General features: G+C 39.5%; 1 non-coding gene and 1 pseudogene across 1 annotated transcript; both read left to right on the top strand.

Moving 5' to 3' along the window:
• Nucleotides 1–3,975: 3,975 nt before the first annotated feature.
• On the top strand, nt 3,976–11,058 carry LOC116460986 (zinc finger protein 728-like; annotated as a pseudogene).
• On the top strand, nt 10,255–10,361 carry LOC116461587 (U6 spliceosomal RNA). The gene has a single exon (XR_004246119.1). It is a non-coding gene; the product is annotated as a U6 spliceosomal RNA (small nuclear RNA).
• Nucleotides 11,059–25,175: the final 14,117 nt, after the last annotated feature.

The raw sequence follows: 25,175 nt of genomic DNA, 5'->3' as shown, positions 1-25,175 counted from the left end.
ACACAAATAGAAATCAGTACCAAGAAAATCACTCAAAACCATACAAGTAAATGAAAATTAAACAACCTGCTCCTGAATGACTTTTGGGTAAGCAATAAAATTAAGGTAGAAATCAAGAAATTCTTTGAAACTGATAAGAATAATGATGATACAACATACCAGAATCTCTGGGACACAGATAAAGCAAGTTATGAGTAAGGTTCATAGTGCTAAAGGCCCACATCAAAAAGTTAGAAAGGTCTCAAGTTAACAACCTAATGTCACATCTAGAGGAACTAGAAAAATAAGAGCAAACCAACTGAAAGCTAGTAGAAGAAAAGAAATAACCCAAATCAAAGCTTAACTGAAGGAAATTGAGATGTCAAAAACCATACAAAAGATCAACAAATCCAGGAGATGATTATTTTAAAGAATAAATAAGATTGACAGAGTCCTAGCTAGACTAATAAAAAATAAAAGAGGCTGGGCATGGTGGCTCATGCCTGTAATCCCAGCACTTTGGGAGGCCAAGGCAGGTGGATCACAAGATCAGGATTTCAAGACCAGTCTAGCCAATATGGTGAAACCCCATCTCTACTAAAAATACAAAAATTAGCTGGATGTGGTGGCACATGCCTGTAGTCCCAAGTACTTGGAAGGCTGAGGAAGGAGAATCACTTGAAAGCGGGAGGCAGAGGTTGCAGTGTGCCAAGATTGCACTACTGCACTCCATCCTGGGTGACAGAGCAAGAATCTGCCTCAAAAACAAACAAACAAACAAACAATAAAAGAGAGAAGATCCAAATAAACACAATCAGAAACAACAAAGGGGACATTACTATTGACACCATAGAAATAAAAAAAAAAATCTTCAGAAACTACTATGAACACCTCTATGCACACAAACTGGAAAACCCAGAAAAAATGGATAAATTCCTGGAAACATACAGTCTTTCAAGATTGAATCAGAAAAAACTGAATACCTGAACAGACCAATAACAAGTTCTGAAATTGAATCAGTAATAAAAAGCCGGCCAGACAGAAAAAGCACAGAACCAGACAGATTTACAGCTATATTTTACCAGATATATAAAAAGGAGTTGGTACAATTTCTACTGAAACCATTCCCAAAAATTAAGGAGCAGAGTCTCCTCCCTAACTTATTATATAAGACCAGCATCATCCTGATGCCAAAACCTGGCAGAGACACAAGAAAAAAAGAAAGCTTCAGGCCAATATCCTTGATGAACGTAGATGCAAAAATCCTCAAAAAACACTAGCAAATTAAATCCAGCAATACATTGAAAAGCTAATCCACCACCACCAAATAGGCTTTATCACTGGGATGCAAGTTTGGTTCAACATATGCAAATCAATAAATGTGATTCACCACATAAACAGAACTAAAACCAAAAGCCAATAACCATCTCAATAGATGCAGAAAAAGCTTTCGATAAAATTCAACATCTCTTCATATTAAAAATCCTCAACAAACTAGGCGTTGAAGGGACATGCTTCAAAATAATAAGAGCGATCAATGAAAAATCTACAGCCAACATCATACTGAACGGACAAAATCTGGAAGCATTCCCCTTGAGAACAGGAATAAGACAAGGATGCCCACTCTCACCACTCCTATTTAACGTAGTACTGGGAGTCTTAACCAGAGCAACCAGGTAAGAGAAAGAAATAAAAGAAGAAATGAAAAGAATCCAAATAGGAAGGGAGGAAGTCGAACTATCTCTATTTGCATATGATATGATTCTATACCTAGAAAACCCCATAGTCTCTGCCTGAAAGCTCCTAGAAGTGATAAACAACTTTAGGTTTCAGGATACAAAATCAATGCACAAAAAACAGTAGCATTTCTAGATATTAACAAGGTTCCAGCTGACAGCCAAATCAAGAATTCAATCCCTTTCACAATAGCCACAAAAAGAATAAAATAACTAGGAATATAGCTAACCAGGGAGGTTAAAGATCTCTACAACAAGAACCGTAAAACACTGCTGAAAGAAATCAGAGATGACACAACAAATAGAAAAATATTTCATGCTCACAGATAGGAAGAATCAATATTTTTAAAATGACCACATTGCCCAAAGCAATTTACAGATTTAGTGCTATTCCTATCAAACTACCAAAGACATTCCTCGCAGAATTAGAAAAAAAAAAAAACTATTTTAAAATTCACATGAAACCAAAAAAGGCTTGAATAGTTAAGGTAATTCTAACAACAACAACAAAAAAAGCTGGAAGAATCATGTCACCCAACTTCAAACTATATTACAAGGCTACAATAACCAAAACAGCATAGTACTGGTGCAAAAACAGTCACACAGACCAATGGAACAGAATAGAGAACCCAGAAATAAACCTACACACCTACAACCTTCTGATCTTTGTCAAAGTTGACCAAAAAGAGCAATGGGGAAATGATTTTCTATTCAACAAATGGTGCTGGGGTAAGAGGTTAGCCATATGCAGAAGATTGAAGCTAGACCTCTTCCTTACACCATATATAAAAACTAACTCAAGATCAAGTAAAGACTTAAGTGTAAAACCTAAAACTATAAAACCCTGGAAGATAACCTAGGAGACTGGCAAAGATTTAATGACAAATACACCAAAAGCAGTTATGACAGAGACAAAAGTTGACTTTCTGCCTGGAAGCTCCTAGAAGTGATAAACAACTAATTAAACTAAAGAGCTTCTGCACAGCAAAAGAAACTATCAACAAAATAAACAGACAACACACAGAATGGGAGAAAACATTCACAAACTATGCATCTGACAAAGGTCTAATATCCAGTATCTATAAGGAACTTAAACAAATTAACAAGCAAAAAACAAACAACCCCATTAAAAAGGGGGCAAAGCACATGAACACACAATTTTCAAAAGAAAACAGGCCAGGTGCAGTGGCTCACGCCTGCAATCCCAACACTTTGGGAGGCCGGGTTTGGCAGATCACAAGGTCAGGAGTTCAAGACCGGCCTGACCAACATGCTGAAACCTTGTCTCTACTAAAAATACAAAATTTTACCAGGCATGGTGGCATGTGCCTGTAATCCCAGCTACTCAGGAGGCTGAGGCAGGAGAATCGCTTGAACTGGGTAAGTGGAGGTTGCAGTGAGCCAAGATCACACCACTGCACTCCAGCCTGAGTGACAAAGTGAGACTCTGTGTCAGAAAAAAAAAGGAAGAAAGAAAGAAAAAAAGAGAGAGAGAGAGACAGAGCGAGAGAAAGAAAGAAGAAAGAAAGAAAGAAAGAAAGAAAGAAAGAAAGAAAGAAAGAAAGAAGAAGAGAAAGAAGGAAGGAAGGAAGGAAAGAAGGAAGGAAGGAAGGAAGGAAGGAAGGAAGGAAGGAAGGAAGGAAGGAAGGAAGGAAAGAAAACATACACATGGCTAACAAGCATATGAAAAAATTATCAACATCACTAATCATTAGAGAAATCCAAATCAAAACCACAATGAGATGCCATCTCACACTAGTCAGAATGGCTATTACTAAAAAGTCAAAAAATAACAGATGCTGTCAAAGTTGTGGAAAAAAGGGAATGCTTATACACTGCTGGTAAGGAATGTAAGTTAGTTCAACCATTATGGAAAGCAGTGTGGCAATTTCTTAAAGAACTTAAAACAGAAGTACCAGGTCCATTCCAAGATGGCTGAATAGGAACAGCTCCAGTCTGCAGCTCCCAGCATGATCGACGCAGAAGACGGCTGATTTCTGCATTTCCAACTGAGGTAGGTGGTTCATCTCACTGGGACTGGTTGGACAGTGAGTGCAGCCCACAGAGGGTGAGCCAAAGCAGGGCAGGGCATCACCCCAACTGAGAAGTGCAAGGGGTCAGGGGATTTCCCTTTCCTAGCCAAGGGAAGCCAAGACAGACAGTACTGGGAAAATCGGGACACTCCCACCTTAATACTGTGCTTTTCCAATGGTCTTAGCAAACGGCACAGCAGAAGATTATATCCCGTGCCTGGCTCAGCATGTCCCACATCCATGGAGCCTTGCTCACGGCTAGCGCAGCAGTCCAAGATCAAACTGTGAGGCAGCAACCAGGCTGGGGGAGGGGCGTCTGCCATTGCTCAGGCTTGAGTAGGTAAACAAAGCTGCTGTGAAGCTCCAACTGGGTGCAGCCCACCGCAGCTCAAGGAGGCCTTCCTGCCTCTATAGACTCTACCTCTGGGGGCAGGGCATAGCTGAACAAAAGGCAGCAGAAACTTCTGCAGACTTAAACGTCCCTGTCTGACAGTTCTGAAGAGAGCAGTGGTTCTCCCAACACGGTGTTTGAGCTCTGAGAACGGACAGACTGCCTTCTCAAGTGGGTGCCTGACTCCCGTGTAGCCTAACTGGAAGACATCTCCCAGTAGGGGCCGACTGACACCTCATAGAGGCAGGTGCCCCTCTGAGACAAAGCAACCAGAGGAAGGATCAGGCAGCAATAATTGCTGTTCTGCAATATCTGCTGTTCTGTAGCCTCCACTGGTGTTACCTAGGCAAACAGGGTCTGGAGTGGACCTCCAGCAAACTTCAATAGACCTGCAGCTGAGGGATCTGACTGTTAGAAGAAAAACTAACAAACAGAAAGGAATAGCATCAATATCAACAAAAAGAACATCCACACCAAAACCCCATCTGTAGGTCACCATCATCAAAGACCAAAGGTAGATAAAACCACAAAGATGGGGAGAAACCAGAGCAGAAAAGCTGAAAATTGTAAAAACCAGAGCACCTCTTCTCCTCCAAAGGATTGCAGCTCATTGCCAGCAGTGTTACAAAGCTGGAAGGAGACTGATTTTGACAAGTTGACCCAAGTAGGCTTCAGAAGGTCAGTAATAACAAACTTCTCTTAGCTAAAGGAGGATGTTTGAACCCATTGCAAGGAAGCTAAAAACCTTGAAAAAAGATTAGATGAATGGCTAACTAGAATCAATAGTGTAGAGAAGACCTTAAGTGACCTGATGGAGTTGAAAACCATGGCAGGAGAATGATGTGACACATGCACAAGCTTCAGTAGCCGATCTGATCAAGTGGAAGAAAGGGTATCAGTGATTGTGGATCAAATTAATGAAATGAAGCAAGAAGAGAAGTTTAGAGAAAAAAGAGGACAAAGCCTTCAAGAAATATGGGATTATGTGAAAAGACCAAATCTACATTTGATTGGTGTACCTGAAAGTGACAGGGAGAATGGAACCAAGCTGGAAAACACTCTTCAGGATCTCATGCAGGAGAACTTTCCCAGCCTAGCAAGGCAGGCCAACATTCAAAGTCAGGAAATACATAGGACACCACAAAGATACTCCTTGAGAAGAGCAACCCCAAGACACATAAGTGTCAGGTTTACCAAGGTTGAAATGAAGGAAAAAATGTTAAGGGCAGCCAGGAAGAAAGGTCAGGTTACCCACAAAGGGAAGCCCATCAGACTAACAGTGGATCTCTCGGCAGAAACTCTACAAGGCAGAAGAGACAGACAAGAAAATGCAAAGAGCTTTTGTCACCACCAGGCTTCCCTTACAAGAGCTCCTGAAGGAAGCACTAAACATGGAAAAGAGCAACTGGTACCAGCCACTGCAAAAACCTGCCAAATTGTAAAGACTGTCGATGCTAGGAAGAAACTGCATCAACTAATGGGCAAAATAACCAGCTAACATCATAATGACAGGATCAAATTCACACATAACAATATTAACCTTAAATGTAAATCAGCTAAGTGCCCCAATTAAAAGACATAAATGGGCAAACTGGAAAAAGAGTCAAGACCTATCAGTGTGCTGTATTCAGGAGACCCGTCTCATGTGCACAAACACACATAGGCTCAAAATTAAGGGATGGAGGAAGATCTACCAAGCGAATGGAAAGCAAAGAAAAAAAGCAGGGGCTGCAATCCTAGTCTCTGATAAAACAGACTTTAAACCGACAAAGATCAAAAGAGACAAAGAAAATCATTACAAAATGGTAAAGGGATCAATTCAACAAGAAGAGCTAACTATCCTAAATAAATATACACCCAATACAGGAGCACCCAGAGTCATAAAGCAAGTCCTTAGAGACCTACAAGGAGACTTAGACTCTCAGACAATAATAATGGGAGACTTTAACACCCCACTATCAATATTAGACAGATCACTGAGACAGAAAGCTAACAATGATATCCAGGACTTGAACTCAGCTCTGCACCAAGCAGATCTAATAGACATCTACAGAACTCTCCACCCCAAATCAACAGAATATACATTCTTCTCAGCACCACATCACACTTATTCCAAAATTGACCTCATAGTTGGAAGGAAAGCACTCCTCAGCAAATGTAAAAGAACAGAAATTATAACAAACTGTCTCTCAGACCACAGTGCAATCAAATTAGAACTTAGGATTAAGAAGCTCACTCAAAACCACACAACTACATGGAAATTGAACAATCTGCTCCTGAATGACTACTGGGTACATAATTAAATGAAGGCAGAAATAAAGATGTTCTTTGAAAACAATGAGAACAAAGACACAACACACCAGAATCTCTGGGACACATTTAAAGCAGTGTGTAGAGGGAAATTTATAGCACTAAATGCCCACAAGAGAAAGCAGGAAAGATCTAAAATCGACACCCTAACATCACAATTAAAAGAACTAGAGAAGCAAAAGTAAACAAATTCAAAAGCTCACAGAAGGGCAGAAATAACTAAGATCAGAGCAGAACTGAAGGAGATAGAGACACACACAAAAAAAACCCTTCAAAAAATCATTGAATCCAGGAGCTGGTTTTTTGAAAAGATCAACAAAATAGGTAATCCACTGGCAAGGCTAATACAGAAGTAAAGAGAGAAGAATCAAATAGATGCAATAAAAAGTGATAAAGGAGATATCATCACTGATCCCAGAGAAATACAAACTACCATCAGAGAATACCATAAACACCTCTATGCAAATAAACTAGAAAATCTAGAAGAAATGGATAAATTCCTGGACACATACACCCTTCCAAGACTGAACCAGGAAGATGCTGAATTCCTGAATAGACCACTAACAGGCTCTGAAATTGAGGCAATAATTAATAGCCTACCAACCAAAAAATGTCCAGGACCAGACGGATTCATAGCCAAATTCTACCACAGATAGAAAGAGGAGCTGGTACCATTCCTTGTGCAACTATTCCAATCAATAGAAAAAGAGGGAATCCTCCATAATGCATTTTATGAGGCCAGCATCATCCTGATACCAAAGCCTGGCAGAGACACAACAAAAAAAGAGAATTTTAGACCAATATCCCTGATGAACATCGATGTGAAAATCTTCAATAAATACCGGCAAACTGAAGCCAGCAGCACATCAAAAACTTATCCACCACGATCAAGTTGGCTTCACCCCTGGGATGAAAGGCTGGTTCCACATACACAAATCAATAAACGTAATCCATCACATAAACAGAACCAAAGATAAAAACCACATGATTATCTCAATAGATGCAGAAAAGGCCTTCAACAAAATTCAACAGACCTCTATGCTAAAAACTCTTAATAAACTAGGTATTGATGGGACGTATCTCAAAATAATAAGAACTATTTATGACAAACCCACAGCCAAAATCATACTTAATGGGCAAAAAATGGAAGCATTCCCTTTGAAAACGGGCACAAGACAAGGATGGTCTCTCTCATCACTCATATTCAACATAATGTTGGAAGTTCTGGCCAGGGCAGTCAGGCAAGAGAAAGAAATAAAGCGTATTCAATTAGGAAAAGAGGAAGTCAAATTGTCCCTGTTTGCAGATGACATGATTGTATATTTAGAAAACCCCAAAATGTCCTTAAGCTAATAAGCAACTTCAGCAAAGTCTCAGGATACAAAATCAATGTGCAAAAATCACAAGCATTCCTATACACCAATAACAGACAAACAGAGAGCCAAATCGTGAGTGAACTCCCATTCACAATTGCTACAAAGAGAATAAAATACCTAGGAATCCAACTTACAAGGGATGTGAAGGACCTCTTCAAGAGAACTACAAACCACTGCTCAACGAAATAAAAGAGGACACAAACAAATAGAAGAACATTCCACGCTCATGGATAGGAAGAATCAATATTGTGAAAATGTCCATACTGTCCAAGGTAATTTATAGATTCAATGCCATCCCCATCAAGCTACCATTAACTTTCTTCACAGAATTGGAAAATACTACTTTAAAGTTCACATGGAACCAAAAAACAGCCCACATTGCCAAGACAATCCTAAGCAAAAAGAACAAAACTGGAGGCATCACACCTCCTGACTTCAAACTATACTACAAGGCTGCAGTAACCAAAACAGCATGGTACTAGTACCAAAACAGAGATATAAACAAATTGAACAGAACAGAGGCCTTAGAAGTAACACCACACATCTACAACCATCCAATCTTTGACAAACCTGGCAAAAACAAGAAATAGGGGAAGGATTCCCTATTTAATAAATGGTGCTGGGAAAACTGGCTAGTCATATGTAGAAAGCTGAAATTGGATCCCTTCCTTATGCCTTATACAAAAATTAATTCAAGCTGGATTAAAGACTTAAATGTTAGACCTCAAATCATCAAAACCCTAGAAGAAAACCTAGGCAAAACCATTCAGGACATAGGCATGGGCAAGGACTTCATGACTAAAACACCAAAAGCAATGGCAACAAAAGCCAAAATAGACAAATGAGATCTAATTAAACTAAACAGCTTCTGCACAACAAAAGAAACTGCCATCAGAGTGAAGAGGCAACCTACATAATGGAAGAAAATTTGTGCAGTCTACACATCTGACAAAGGGCTAATATCCAGAATCTACAAAGAACTTGAACAAATATACAAGAAAAAATCAAACAACCCCATCAAAAAGTGGGCAAAGGATATAAACAGACACTTCTCAAAAGAAGACATTTATGCAGCCAACAAACACATCAAAAAATGCTCATCATCACTGGCCATCAGAGAAATGCAAATCAAAACCACAATGAGATACCATCTCACGCCTGTTAGAATGGCGATCATTAAAAAGTCAGGAAACAACAGGTGCTGGAGAGGATGTGGAGAAATAGGAGCACTTTTACACTGTTGGTGGGAGTGTAAACTAGTTCAACCATTGTGGAAGACAGTGTGGCGATTCCTCAGGGATCTAGAACTAGAAATACCATTTGACCCAGCAATCCCATTACTGGGTATATACCCAAAGGATTATAAATCATGCTCCTACAAAGACACATGCACACCTATGTTTATTGCAGCACTATTCACAATAGTAAAGACTTGGAACCAACTCAAGTGTCCATCAATGATAGACTGGATTAAGAAAATATGGTGCATATACACCATGGAATACTATGCAGCCATAAAAAAGGATGATTCATGTCCTTTGTAGGGACGTGGATGAAGCTGGAAACTATCATTCTGAGCAAACTATCACAAGGACAGAAAAACAAACACCGCATGTTCTCACTCATAGGTGGGAATTGAACAATGAGAACATTTGGACACAGGGCAGGGAACATCACACACTGGAGCCTGTTGTGGGGTGGGGTGAAGGGGGAGAGATAGCATTGGGAGAAATACCTAATGTAAATGACGAGTTAATGGGTGCAGCAAACCAACATGGCACATGTATACATATGTAACAAACCTGTAAGTACTGCACATGTGCCCTAGAACTTAAAGTATAATAATAAAAATTAAAAAAACAGAAGTACCACTCTACCCAGCAATCCCATTACTGAGAATATAACCAGAGGAGTATAAATCATTCTACCATAAAGACACATGCATGTATGTGTTCATCACAGCACTACACAATAGCAAAGTCAGGGAATCAACCTAAATGCCCATCAAGGGTAGACTGGATAAAGAATATGTGGCACATATACATCATGGAATACTACACAGCCATAAAAATGAATGAGATCATGACCTTTGAAGAGGCATGGATGGAGCTGGAGGTCATAATCCTAAGTCAACTAACATAGGAACAGGAAATCAAACACTGCATGTTCTCACTTGTGAGTTGGAGCTAAACACTGAGTACACATGGACACAAAGAAGAGAACAACAGACATCTGGATCTACTTGAGGGTGGAGGATGAGAGGAGGGAGAGGATCAAAAACTACCTATCAGGTACTATGCTTATCACCTTGGTGATTAAATGATCCATACACCAAACCCCCGTGACCCGCAATTTACCTATATAACAAACCTACCTGCACATGCACCTCTGAACCTAAAATAAAAGTGTTTTTTTAAAAAGTGAATCTGGTGCTCCCCTCGGCAGCACATATACTAAAATTGGAACATTACAGAGAAGATTAGCATGGCCCCTGCACAAGGACGACGTGCAAATTCGTGAAGTGTTCCATATTTTTGACACTATCTCCAGCCTCCGTAAACTTTAAAGGGCCTGCAGAGAATGCCATGCTTCTGGATGATGATTGGTGATCTTGTCTTCAGATGAAAAGTATTTGTGTTGTGATAAGGGTGTTGGGATAAGGGACTCTGTGTGCTGTGCCTTTTCTCTAGCTGAGTGGTTCTATAATGAGTCTAGGAGGAAAAACATCAGCATTAACAGGAGACTTGCTATAAGAAGCTAATTCATGGAGTCTTTTCAAACCTGCAAAATTTTATTACAGTGAGGCCTAGAATATCAAACAATTTATATGCACACTGAAGCTTGAGAGGCAGAGCTTAGCTAAGTGACTGTCAGCCCAGTCTTCCAATAGGATCACATGGACAATTTGAAGATAAATCATCACCTGTGCCCTCCCCACAGATCCTGTTTATTGTTCTGGGTGGAAACACTTCTGTTTTCCTTGCATATTACAGTGAGGCCAAGGTCAAGCATGAGGACTTCCAGATACTTTAATGAGAGGAACTATTAACATTCAAGGACGTGGCCATAGAATTCTCTGTAGAAGAGTGGAAATGCCTGGACCCTGCCCAGCAGAATTGATATAGAAATGTGATGTTGCAGAACTACAGAAACCTGGGTGTTGCTATCTGTAACCCAGACCTGATCACCTGTCTGGAGCAAAGAAAAGAGCCCTACAATGTGAAGATACATGAGACTGTAGCCAAATCCCCAGGTAGGTGACAGTGAATGAAATAGAGGACACAGGCAAGGGGACTAAGGTCAAGGAGGAAGCCAGGCCTTAAAATGTAGTTCGAGAAGCTCTGCTCCAATGAAAATAATTTCTGAAAAGGCTGCATTTTTTTCTCATATACACCAACGGGGCATCTTCTGTCTCATGCTGTTAAATCTTCTAAGTATCCTCTTTTTTCTTTAGTGATCTCCCTTCAAGTTTACAGGGAAAACCAATGTCCACTTTATCATTTGTAAGGGGCTGCATGATCTGACTGCGGTTCCATTGCTTTTGGAGACACAGCAATATTTGTATATTGAGGAGCTCTATGTCGAAGTATTTTCTTCAAATATTCGTTTTGGATTATGTCTAAAATGTGTAAGGTGAGTAGTGGACATATTGGAATTTGGTTCAGAAATCCCAGGAACACTAGGGACAGATGTTGCATCTCTTCTGCTTAGTGATTTTTAATCCTATAGAGGTTACAAATATAATTCTACAAAAATTCTTACTCAGCAATTTTATCAGAACAATAAATGTTTTTCTAAATATTAAAAAGTGTACTGTTATTTCAAAATGTTATTGTTTTAGTATAAACTGAGATTTGTGATTTAAACTCTATAGGTGCAAATTCTCACATTAAATATAGTATAAAGCACAGGTTTCCAACGTTTTGGCTTCCCTGGGCCACATTGGAAGAAGAATTGTCTTGAGCCACACATAAAATACACTAACACTAATAATAGCTGATAAGCTTAAAACGAAGGTTCATGAATAATTTTTGTGATATACACCACCATAGATAAGCAAAAAAGTCCTTGCATTCAAAGGGTTGGTCACCGGATTAAAGTATCTACTCACCTTCGAGATTTCTTAAGTGCACTATGTTATCAACCAGCTTAGAACATTGCTAAGTGTATATTATGCTCTCAATCGTTACCTTATTTCTTAATAACTATTATCTTATAATTTTGTCTTATTTAGTAGGAAGCCTAACTGAGATTCTGTCATCAAGATATATCTATCTATATCTGTATAAAAACGGCTGTCACACACACACACACACACACACACACATCTATATAAGTTATATATGTGTATAGTAAATTCTTAACATTGTTGATAGATTCTTGGATGCTGTAAGTGAAGCAATATATAATTTAAGAAAATTAATTTTAGGGCTGGGGAGGGTGGCTCACGCCTGTAATCCCAGCACTTTGGGAGGCCAAAGTGGGTGGATCAGGAGGTCAGGAGTTCGAGACCAGCCTGGCCAACATGGCAAAACCCTGTCTCTACTAAAAATACAAAAAATTAGCTGGGCATGGTGGTGGGTACCTGTAATCCAGCTACTCGGGAGGCCGATGCAGAAGAATCACTTGAAACCCAATACTGACATAGTAATTAAAGTGTGTGCGGAAATGAATGCAGGGAATAGTTTAATTACAACTTCAGCAGGGGAGTAGAGGTTGCAGTGAGCCGAGATCGCACCATTGCACTCCAGTCTGGGCGAAGAGCGAGACTCCGTCTCAAAAAAAAAAAAAAGAGAAAAAAAGAAAAAAGAAAAAAGTAAACTAGTTTTACCAGAGTTTAATTGATACAAACAAGAGTTACTTTTAGTATATAGCAATATTGTTCCATTTAAAGTTGCAGTTTTTAAGAACCTCTTTTGAACATTAGGTGAGGACTTATTTTACATCTGTGTTTCTGTGATATGATTTTTCTGATAAATAAAAATTGCATAACTATACAAAATAAAAAGTAAATCTGGTTCTTGTGTCCATTGAGTCTCCTGGCTCCAGGCCAGATGTGAAGGACACTGTGGGAACTGTAGCCTTGGAACCCCACAACAGAGGCCCCACACTACACCCTAACACCCATCTCCTGCTCCTGCCTGTCTTCCACGTGAGGTTAAAACACAACTGGGGAGCCTGTTAGTGGGGGCAACTAAAAGACACCCCACTAGAACCAGGGAATAAGACTTCCATTGAAGGGCTCAGGAGGGAGATATGTCAGGACAATGCAGGGCACTTGTGATGGAAATGAATAAAAACCATCACGTTTTTGCCAAAATGGTTACGTAAATGCAAAGTTACAGTTTGGGCTGGTGACCCAGAACAACCACAGCTGCAGGATGTCTCAGGAATCCTCTAAGCTTCCCGTCACAGAAACCATGAAATCTCTGAAGCCATCCAGGGAGTGAAAAATAAGCTGGCACATAGGGTCACGAGCACCCAGCATCAAAGACAGGAATTGTGTTCAGAACAGCAGCAGACGCACTGCCCCCTGCTTCCCACAGATCCAAACGTGAGAGAGGAGATGTAAAGAATTTGATCTGACATATCCCTTTCCTGTGATTATTCACAGATTTTGCCACATTTGCATGCTGTGTGCAGCTCTCTTAAAGTATTTTCATCTTTGTTTATTCATTTCTTTAAACCTTTTTAAATGCACCACCAGCAGGTCTTCCGGTTCTAAAAAGTAAAATAAAGTCAGTGAAGTAGATGCCAGTGGCAGACAAGAGCAGAAAGGCCAGAGAGGCCAGCTTTTCTCTCATCATATTCGTGGTAGAAGAAGTTCCTGTCAATCAACATTGTGATAGCATCAGTCTTAAGCATTGCCTCAGACACTAGAGGCTCCACACAGAGATACCCAGGTGTTGCAGGACCTGTGCAGGCTGAAAGATAAACCTTCAGAGCTCATGAGCAGAAAGTCGTCACCCTTCTAGTTATTCTAGATGGTCCCCCATCTCAAGGGGAGCCCCAGCAGCAGAAAGCCTTATTAAAATTAAAATTAGCTAAGAAGGAAACAAAAGATAATCTTTTCCTCCTTCTTCCTCTTTAAAGCAGAATGAATTATCCACTGGATTCGGAATGGTACAGCTCCCAGGGAACTGCGTGACAGGAAGGTCTGCCTGTGGCTGGCTGAGGGAGGAAGAAGAAAGCAATGAGAGAAGCTAGATCGAGATCACAGATGCTGCAGCTGAGGCTCATTCAGTCAAGTCTCAGACCTAGAAAGAGCAACTTCCCATAGCAACATTTTTCATCCCTGACAGCACTTCACACTGAGCTAGTAACTCTTCCTTTAAGAGATTATATAGGTTTTGATAAAGATGTGAGGAATGTGAGCCGGAGGGCTTTGGACATCTGGAATAAAAGCTGCAGGCAAGATGGGAAACTCTACAACTTGTCATCTGAAAATACACAGTCCTAGTGATGTGTTCCTACATGTACATGTGCATACATGGAGAGTACCTTTTCTCCACTCTGTATCTCGCATCATCAAGAACTGATTGAGTTGGAGAGTACTTTGCAATTACAATCCGTTCCATATAAGAATTCCAAGCTGTCGGGCCTTCTTTTCTTTTATTGGAGCAAAGATAAGTCATATGCTTTCACAGGAAGATGAAGAAAAAAGTGTGAAGATAACATCAAAGCATAATAAAGTGCGCAAAGCACTGATACATCTACACATTCAATCTTGCAGACTTTGATTATTAGGAAAAATGATCAAGGTAACAGAGAAACGAAGAAGCTTACTAAGTGTTTCTCATTGATACAGATTCCTTCTTATCTAGCTGTATTACCAGACACAATGCAATTTGCTTTTGTTTACTGATCTCTCTTTTAAGCATCACATGTTGAAACTGCAAGAGGTAAAGATGAAATAAGAGGTACTGGATTTATTTTTCTGCTTAAAACAACCCCCAAAAAGTAAAATTTGTAGAACAATGATTTTCAAGATATTGGACATCAGGCAATGAAGGACAGTGACCCCTGAGAGATGAGGAAAAAAAAAAGTCACATCTACAATAACCTCAGCTACTACCTTGAGAGAGTTCCCATCCTTGGCACAGTAATAAAGAACCAAGGTAGAGTCCAGCAGACTTCCTCAGTTTAAAGGATGGAGTTGAGGGCCTGGGAAGGACAAGGCAACAGAGTTCTCAGGACAGAGCACCAAAGAGGGGAGAGATCTGCAGAGGGTCCCACTCAAATATTCAGCAAAGTACCGATAAGCACATACATGAGATTTCCTGAGGCCAGGGAAAGAAGCATTCCAAAAGGAGTAAAGGGAAAAGGACTCAGAAGCCAGGAATAGTGCCTTTCCCCCAGCCAGACTTTCCAGTCTCATAATTTACAACTACCTCATAATTTATGTGTTTTCTGTCCACAAAGAAATAAATTAGAAATCAATAAGAGAAAGATATTGAGAAAAATACTTAAATATTTGGAATGTAAATAATAAAGAAAATCAATGATAATAAATTAGAAACCAAAAGAGAAAGATATTGATAAAATACTTAAATATTTGGAATCTAAACAATAAAGAAAATCATTCTGTAGTGTGTTCAGGAGGATTTTGCATTGGTCATGGAGAAAAATTAACTGTTCTTGTCTTGCCTAACAAATTTTAAAAGTAAGATCCAAAAGAATAAAAGTATTTCCGAGTAAATGAACTGCATCCTAGAAAAAGCAGCTCAAGAAAATTTGTAGAAATAAAAAATATCTATCATAAAACCAGATAATGCCTGACATTCAATCAATGATAACAAGCCATGGATAAATCCTGGAAAATATAATCTACAACAAAGAGAGAAAAATCAATCAATTGAAAGTGACCCAGACCTGACCCAGTGCTAAAATCAGCATTCGAGAACAACGAAATAATTATTATAATGGTATTTCATATGTTCAGAAGTTAAGTAAAGACATAGAAATTTTTTTTAATCCCAGTCCAATTTTCTGGGGACAAAAACTATAATATCTGAGATAAAAAATACACTGGGTGGAATTAATGGCAGATTAGACCTTGCAGAAGAAAAGATTGATAAACTTGAAAACACAGCAATAGAAGCTACCCAAATTAAAACAAAGAAAAAAATCAACTTTCTCATATTCTGTTGGGTAGAAGCAAGTCATAAGTTTCACCTGCACTCATGGGATGGCATCATACAAGGGCATGACAATGGGGGTGTCCTTGGGTGGGTCAATCACACTATTTAAAAAAACAGATGTGGGCCAGGCATGGTGGCTCACTCCTGTAATCCCAGCACTTTGAGAGGCAGAGGTGGGCGGATCACGAGGTCAGGAGATTGAGACCATCCTGGCTAACACGGTGAAACCTGTCTCTACTAAAAATACAAAAAATTAGCCAGGCATGGTGGCGGGTGCCTGTAGTCCCAGCTACTTGGGAGGCTGAGGCAGGAGAATGGCATGAACCCGGGAGGCGGAGCTTGCAGTGAGCAGAGATCGTGCCACTGCACTCCAGCATGGACGACAGAGAGAGACTCCTTCTCAAAAAAACAAAACAGAACAAAACAAACAAACAAAAAAACAGATGTGGCCTGATTAATATAAGACAAAGTAGATCTCAAAGCCAAGAATATTATCAGAGATAAAAATGGTCAGTTCATAATGTCAAGAGGATCAATTCGTCAAAGAGATGTAACAATCCTATATATTTATGCACTTAGTAAGAAAGCTTCAAAATGCACGGAGCAAAAAATGATAGAACTGCAAAAAGAAACAGGCAAATCCACAATTACAGAGATTTCAATACTTCTTTCTTAATACTTGAGAGGAAAAACAAACAAAAATACTAAGTCATGCAAAGTATATTCTCTGTCCAAAGAAATAAATTAGAAATCAGTAAGAGAAAGATATTGAGAAAAATACTTAAATATTTGAAATCTAAACAATAAAGAAAATCGATGAAACCAAAAGTTGGTTCATTGATAATAAGATCAATAAAGTTGATTAACGTCAGAAATGAGTGAAGTGGCATCATACAGCAATGAGAGAAGCTAGACCTAGACCACAGATACTGCACCTGAGGTACATTTAGTCAATGAATATTAAAAAGAAAAGTAATATGAAAAATGTTATGCCAATAAATTAGAAAACTTAGTTGAAAAGGACAAATTCTTTGACTGGCACAAACCACCAAGTCTCACTCAAAAGAGAAGTAGATAACCTGAATAGCACTATGATCTATCAAACAAATTGAGTTTATATTTAAAAACCATTCTCAGCTGGACATGGTGCTCATGTCTGTAATCCCAGCACTTTGGGAGGCTGAGGCAGGAGGATGGCTTCAGACCAGGAGTTTGAGACCAGCCTGGGCAATGTTGCAAGACCCTGTCTGTACAAATAATTTTTAAAAATTAGTTCGGCATAGTGACAGGTGCCTGTGGTCCCAGCTGCTCGGAAAGCTGAAACAGGGGGATCACCTGAGCCCAGGAGTTTGACTCTGCAGTGAGCTGTGATCGCGCCACCGCACTCCAGTCTGGATGACAGAGCCCTGTCTGTGAAAATAAAATAAAGCTGTTCTCACAAATGAAACTCCAGGCCCAGATAGTTTCCCCAGTGAATTATATCAAATATTCATTGAAAAAATACATCAATAAAAAGCAAAGAACTATTGATACGTGCAGCAACATGGATGAATCAAAATAATTATACTGAGTGAAAGAAGCTAGACAAAAAAAATCACATACAGTATAATTCGATTTATATAATATTCTAGAAAATGCAAACTTATTATAGAGACAGGTTGGCGGTTGCCCAGGAGGCGAAGAAAGTATTGCCAAGGGACATGAAGAAGTGTTTTGGATTTACAGATATGTCCCTTGATTGTGGTGACAGTTTCACAGTGTACACTTCTATCAAAATTTATGAAATTGTGCACTTTAAATATTTTGTTGTATGGCATTTATACCTCAGTGTATTAGTTGAGACCCAGCTCAGTGGCTCACACCTGTAGTTCCAATACTTTGTAAGGCTGAGACAGGATGATTGCTTGAGCCCAGGAATTCAAGACCAGCCTGGGCAATATGAAGAGACCCCATCTCTACTAAAAACAAACAAACAGACAAAAAACCCTAAATAAAAAAAAGTAGTAGTTGAAAAAATGTTAACATAAAATAGCTATGGTAGAGAGTTTGCTTCCTCTGCACCTTCTCAAGTTTTCTTCATTCTCCATTTTTCTTCATTCTCTTGGTGAGGAAGGGATTTTCTCTTTTTCGGTAAGCATGTCTCTAACTTTCACGACTTTAGTTGATGCTTTCGTAGCATCAAGTCTCCCCGCCCCACCATGATGATGTCACTTGGCCTAAATTCTCATGGCAGTAGACATCGATGGCATCCAGCTTCTCACCCTCTGCCTGTTTTATACCTCTGTTTCTATGGTATCTTATTAATTCTAGGCCTCCCTGAAATCCTGAAATTTTCTGACCACACCTGCAGCTGACTTTCATTTCTCCTTTACCCTAGTTCACAGAGCATTCACATACATACCTCCTGGATTAGGCCCTTGCTTTTAGTCATATTTATTGACATATAATTTAAATACAGTAAAATTCACCTCTGTTGGTGTACAGTTTTATGAGTTTTGACAAATGCATGACATCATATAACAACTATCACCACAGTGGAGATTTTTAAAAGCTCATGACCCCATAAATTCTCTTGTCCCCCTCTGTAATCAGCTCCTTTCCCCACACCAGTCCCTGGAACCACTAATCTGGTTTCTGTTCTCACACTTTTGCTTTCTCCAGGGGTGCCATAAAAATGAAATCACACATTATGGAGCCTTTTTTGTCTAGCTCTTTTCACTTAGCATAATGATTTGAGATATATCCAAGCTGTTTCATGCATCAGTAGTTCATTCCTTTTTATTTTTCATTCATTCATTCTTTCTTTCTGCCGTATCCACTTAAGACCTCTCTTACTTCAATAGTAAGTGAAAGCAGCAAATGTGAACATCCATGTTCTGATCTTCATCTCGAAAGGAAAATTTCCAGTCCTTCGCCAGACAGGCTGATTTCTGCTGCAGGTTTTTGATATAGATACGTCTCTGATTAAAGAAGTTTCCTCTATTGCTACTTTGCTAAGTGTTTTTGTTTGTTTGTGTGTTTTCAATCGTGAATACTTGATGTATAAAAGACTTTAAAATGAGTAGAAGGATTAGTGGGATCCTGACTTCCTTATTCATCTGGGTTAATCTCCAACTTTCCTCATCTTTGAGTTATTTCACAATTCTGAAGTTGTAGAAAACTGACAATAATGTGAATCGTTTTTACCCATGAAATACAAATTGAGTTCCAGGGAATGTAACTGATTATTGCCCTGGGAATGTAAGCGATATTGGCCAGTTTTGCATTTGGTTGTAAATTTATTTCAGTATTTTTCATGTAACTATAAATGTGTTTGAACTAGTTGCAACATGTTACCAGATCCTCAATAATTAGTGAGTTAAATTTTTGACAGGTGCTCATTTTTATCTGTATAAGGATCATTTTATCCTTTTTTAAAATTATTCCTTAACAGGAAATTTAAATGTGCTTGGCCAGTAATAAATAATAAATATTAGCTCTTACTACATTAATTGTATTAATATTTAAAATGACTCGAGTCACACTTTAAGTTCATCTGGGGAAGGTGTGCTCTAAGGATACCCTCAAGTGTGCAGTCATCTCAAGTGTTCATGCAGTCATTACTGAGCACTTCCCAGGAATAAGACAGTGCTCACTGTTACAAATACAATAATCATTTCTCTCCCCATTTTCTCTTCCACTGTGTAGAATGCTGGTTCCTGAAAATATCTCCAAAACAATCTGTTGAAAAGATAAACCTCAGTTTACCCTTCTGCAGTAAGTGAAAGCACTACTTTGAGAGTCATACTAGCACTTCACAGAGGGGCAAGGCAAAATAGGGATACTTAGGAGATTTTGAAGTCTGGTTTAAGGTGTGTCTTTCAGTGGGGTTGGGGGTTGTGGGCTTGGTTAGGAATGGGTAATAATCATGTCAAAATCACTTGGGATAGGTGAATTTGTGATGACATGTTCAAAGACTTGGGGTACAAACTGTAAGGTGGTGCTTTCTACTGAAGAGGTGATAGATCTTTCAGGAAGTTTCTGGAATGACTAATCAAGTTATTTGCAACTTCCTGGCAAGAGTTCCCTAGAAGAGTGACGGCATATTGTTGAAGATAGTGGAATAGTGAAGTCACATTGAGGTATACCTTAAGCTGTATGGATAAAGACAGTTCTGGTCTCAGATGCCATCTTTCTTCTGTACTTCTCCTCAAGCATCTACATTTATTGTCTTATTTTGATTGTTATACTTCTGGTGCAAGTGCCTAAATAATAATATAATGACATGAACAATAACAACAACTACAGCAACTGTTGTGTGTATCTTAGGCTTACTTGAGTCACGTCCCATCCTAATCTTTCAGAAATAACCTCTGTAATTCCAAAAGCAGCCCTATAGGATAGGACTCATTATCTCCACTTTATAGATGAGGAAATTGGGGTTCAAAGAGGGTAACTTGTGAGTCCTGCCTCCCAGGCCACTTACATCCTGAAGGCAATTGCCAATCCTGAAAACAGAGCTGATGATCCGAATTGCACTACTGACAACCTCATCAGGTTAGGAGAACACATGCCAAGGTCCTGGGCCTGTCAAGGTAACCCCCTTGGTTTCTGTCTAAGATTCCAGGAGTCAAGGTGAAATGAAAGTAAACTAGCTCTTACATAGACTGCAGACTGGCTGTAACTCTTCTGGGTAATCCAGGAAATTCCAGCCCCTAAAACGATTAAGATTATCCCTGATTGCTAGTACCTATAAGCACCTAGAAAAATCCATGGAAAATCTTTGGAGAAAAAAAATAAATCCTATACTGTAAGTTATTTCTACAAATAATTTTTAAAATGCAATATCCAGCACATAGTCAAAGACAGATAAACAAATACACAAAAAGGCAAGACACTATAAGTAAGTATTAGCAGAAACAATAAACAGGAATAAGCAAAAATACACGAATATTGAAGAACGCGATCAATATGTGGGTAATTCTAAGTAACAATTGACTGTATAAGGCAGTAATGATGATAATATTATTAGTAATAATATTATGTACATCATAAAGAATAAATTGAGAGCAATGAAAATGTCCAACTCTAGAGTTAAGTGTTGAATCATATGGTAGATACTACAGGACCAAGGGGCAGCCAGCCACGGCCCATGAGCCACGTCTGGCCTGTGGCTTGCTCTTTTTTATGTCAAGCAATCTAAGAGTGTGTGTTTTTTACATTTTTCAAGGCTTATTTTACAAAAAAGGGAAAGAAAAATATGTGATAGACTTTATATGTTCTGTAAAGTCATATGCATTTACTTTCTGGTCCTTTACAGAGTAAGTGTGGCCCTTGCTACGGAGAAATGACAATGAATGAACTACAACGACACACAACAACAACACTGTTGGATCTTCCACACATATCACTAAGCCAAAAAGAGCAAAACCAAAAGAAAAATCTCCAATATGATTCCACTGGCATAAGTTTTGAAAGCAGACAAAGTTATAGTTTGAGAATCCACTCTTTGGTGGTGAAACTATTAAAGAAAACAAGGAAATGGTTACCATAGATATCAGGAGACTGACACATCTAGGTGAGAGAAGGGAATGTAATTGGGGAAGGGGCAGGTGGGGAAGTGAGCTTTAGAGTAGTGGCAATGATCTATGCTTTAATCTGCATGGCTGTTACTTCAGTGCTTACAATAATTTTTTAAAATGTATATTTATATTTTGTGCATTCTTTCTGTATCTGTATTCCATTTCAAAATAAGAGGGGTTTAAAAGTTAAACTTTATCCAATTTTTTTAAAAGTGGAGGAAAGGAGGGAAGGAAGGAGGGAAGAAGGGAAGGAGGGAGGAGGGAGGGCAGGAGGAGGGAGGGTGGGAAGGAAAGAAGGAAGAAAGGGAGGGAGGGAGGAGGGGAGAGAGGAGGAGGGAGGGAGGGGGAGGAGGGGAGCAGGGAGGGTGGGAGGGGAGGAGGGGAGGGAGGGAGAAAGGGGAGGGGAGGGGAAGAAGTTCTGTAAAATTTGGTCCACCAGGCAAGATCTATGTTCTTCATCTAAATGAAAAGTAAAAAATGTTAAGCAATATTTTCAACGACCTCTTGATTTGATAGGTAATTTTACAGGAACAGACTGCCCATTTGTATGTTTTTAAAGGACTTGGCTTAAAGAAAAGGTCAACATTCTTGCTGTGAATAAAATATTTATGAAAGTAGCCGTGGCTTTTCTTTCTTTGTTTCCCCACCTGTGCCCAGACACCCCACCTTGCAATGTGTTAATGACCTACCTTGCCCATGCTGGTCTTAGTGCCTTTCAGGGGTATTTTCACCACATCCTCTCTCAAAGAATTGAGCCTTTTTTCCATGGTTGTCAAGGCTTTCATTCTTTTTCTATCTCTTCTTTTTCTCTGAAAATATTCCACTTACCTTTTCTTCCCTAACAAGTGATAAGTATAGCGAATGACAATTTTTTAGAACATGTGTCACAAAAATTGTGGAGCTGCCATATTGCACAGCTCCAGCAGGGGCATTCACATCATGGCAACTTCTTCTAGTTGTGGAGTGCCCAGCGCATATAACACAGGCAGCAGCCTGGCCAGCACTGCTTGAAGGAGCTGGGATTCAGATTTCTACAGGTTTAGGGTAAAAGGGAATGGGTTAAGTCCATTGCATAGAGGATTCAAGTTAAACAACAAATTAACTTCTTGCTCTAAAAAGAAGGAGCAGGGCATTTGCAGTGCTGTTCATAATGCAAAGCTACATCTGATTCATGTACCTCCTAAACTTCCATACAGATTGTTGGAGTTGATTTTCACACTTAAATCTAATAGCAGTAACCACAGTAACTTATGTTTACATAAACTGAATTAGATAGATCTAGGTTTAGATTGAGACTCTGTCTTTTACTGATGTGTGAGCTTCAGCAAGTTGCTTAACCTCCTTGAGCCTCATATTCTTCATCCTGGAAAAAAGTGATGATGATAATGATAAGGGTAAGTATCTATCATATAGAATGAAGTGAGAAACACACTTGATGCACAGTGCCTGGAACATTAGATAATGCTCTTATTATTTATTCTCTGACCATTCCTGCTTCCCTCCGAAAATATGTCCTGCATCCATCCAGTCCTCCGGTTCAGACCCCAGGAGTGACCCTCTGCACCTTCTAATCCTTCAGACTCCCCACACCCATCTTTGCCCTATCCACCAAGTCCCATCCAAGAACCTTTATTCACACGTATTTGTATTAGCTCTCCTCAGAATCTCCCAAACCTCTTGTGGGACACTTACCGCCTTTACTGTGCCCTCTATTTACTCATCCATCGATTCGTTCCTTCCCCCACTATTATATTGAGTGCAGAGTAGCTGGAGAAGACTTCTTGGAAGAGGTGACATCTGAGCACCTGGATCAGCTGAAGGAACAAGCATGGAGATTTCCAGAGAAAAACTATTCTAGGAAGAGAAAATGATGTGCACAAAGGCCCTGAGACAGATGAGTTTGAGGACCAGAAAGGAAGCAGAGAATCCTTGTTGAGTACTAGGAGATGTGGTTCTATGTAACAGGCCTTCTCTGGGTTCCATGAGGAGCCATTGACAGGTTTCAGCAGAAGGGTGACATTTTCGGAGCATCACACTCTGGAGGCAAGATTGAAAGCAAAAAGACCAGGTAAAAGAGCATTGCGTGGGTCCAGGTAGTGAAGACTAGGATGGTAACAGGTGGTCATTCTAAGACACGATTCTGATCAGGTCGCTCTCCCTACCTGGCCCATGCACACACCACACATACACACACTTAAAACCAGCCAGAGTTTTCCCTGGCCTGTGGAATAAAGTCCAGACTCTGGACCCCTCTCCTAACTCATGTCCTACATGCAGTCATGATTCTGTGCCTTCACACCTCTGTTCCCTCCACCTGGAATGCTCTTCCCTCCCTTGTCTTTCCACTTATTCTTCAAAACTCTACTCTTATTTGAGCTCCCCTTAGAAGCCATCCTTGATCCCATTCTCTCTGCTCTTCCCAAAAGACTGAACTGCTTTCTCCTCTGAGCTGTCTCTGCCCTCTATGCCATAAAACTATTATCACAATTACCACTGTGTCCTGTAATGAACCACCTTCATTTCCAACCTTTCATCCTGTAGGTTGTGAGCATTCTTATGTGCAGTACTCCCAGATTTTAAGTTTTTCTATCTTGGGCCTTTTGCACAATAACTGGCATAGGGTATGTGTTTAACTTGTAACTGATTTAATGCAATAGTAAATAGAATCTTCTTTCTGGTTAATTTTTTCAAGTAAAGCAGATTACCTCAGGTTGCTTGCTACATCTTTGCTAGGATGTCAAAAATGTCTGTTGACATCTCTTTTGATACTTTTATCTCAATGTTCATGTGTCAACTGCCAGTTGCTATGTGAGCTCTGATTCTGAATTTAGCAATAAATGCTCCTCACATTACTTTTCTCTCCACAGTCTGTCTCTTCTGGGCTTTGAGTTCAATTCGAGTAGTGAACTTTGAGTGCTCTGACATCAGACTTCTTGACCTCCAGTCAATCACAGAGTAACTCCTCCCTCTCAATCAAAACCAAATAGAAGTTATATACCCTAGATGAGTCAACTTGACTGCAGCCTTAAGAAAATCTCACCAAATGCAGCCTTACATGTTCTGACTTGAAATACATCGTGTGTTTCCCTTCGGTCCTTCAGCAGGGGCTTGTTCTATTTCAGTGGGCACCAAAATGCTGTCTTTCACAGATATTTCGCCTTGGAAGTTTCATGGAAAGTTAGCAGAGTGATGCTACCAATTGTGTGATGTGGTCTGGTTTTGGCCTGGCCACGATTCTTAAGGCTTGACGTGATTTTCATTTCCTATTGCTTATCCTGTGCGTATTAACTTTCTGCTTGGTAAAATTGCAAATTCCCAATGAAAGCATTCTACAATTGATTAGACCCGGGCTGCCTGGCAATTTCTTTCTAATCTCTTTTATTGTGCTTTCCATAAAAATGACAGCCCTGGTATAAATCCTAGTTTAAACCAATACCAGTAAGTGCTAATCTCTTCACAGCACTGGAGATGAAAATGTCAAAAGGTACCTGCTGGGCATTAGAACTCCCACTGTAAATCATCAAAAATTAAAGCAACACCAAATTGATTTTATTTTCCTCTTTTAAAACATCATTTTAGATTCATTATTTTTTTGCAGTTAAGTTATTCTTTTTTCTTTTTGCTTATGCTCTGGTTAGATGAGATTGA

Source organism: Hylobates moloch, unplaced genomic scaffold (assembly GCF_009828535.3).
Source record: "Hylobates moloch isolate HMO894 unplaced genomic scaffold, HMol_V3 SCAFFOLD_21, whole genome shotgun sequence".
Classification (NCBI taxonomy): domain Eukaryota; kingdom Metazoa; phylum Chordata; class Mammalia; order Primates; family Hylobatidae; genus Hylobates; species Hylobates moloch.
Note: the sequence above shows the minus strand (reverse complement) of the source record. Positions and strands in the feature narration are given on the sequence as shown.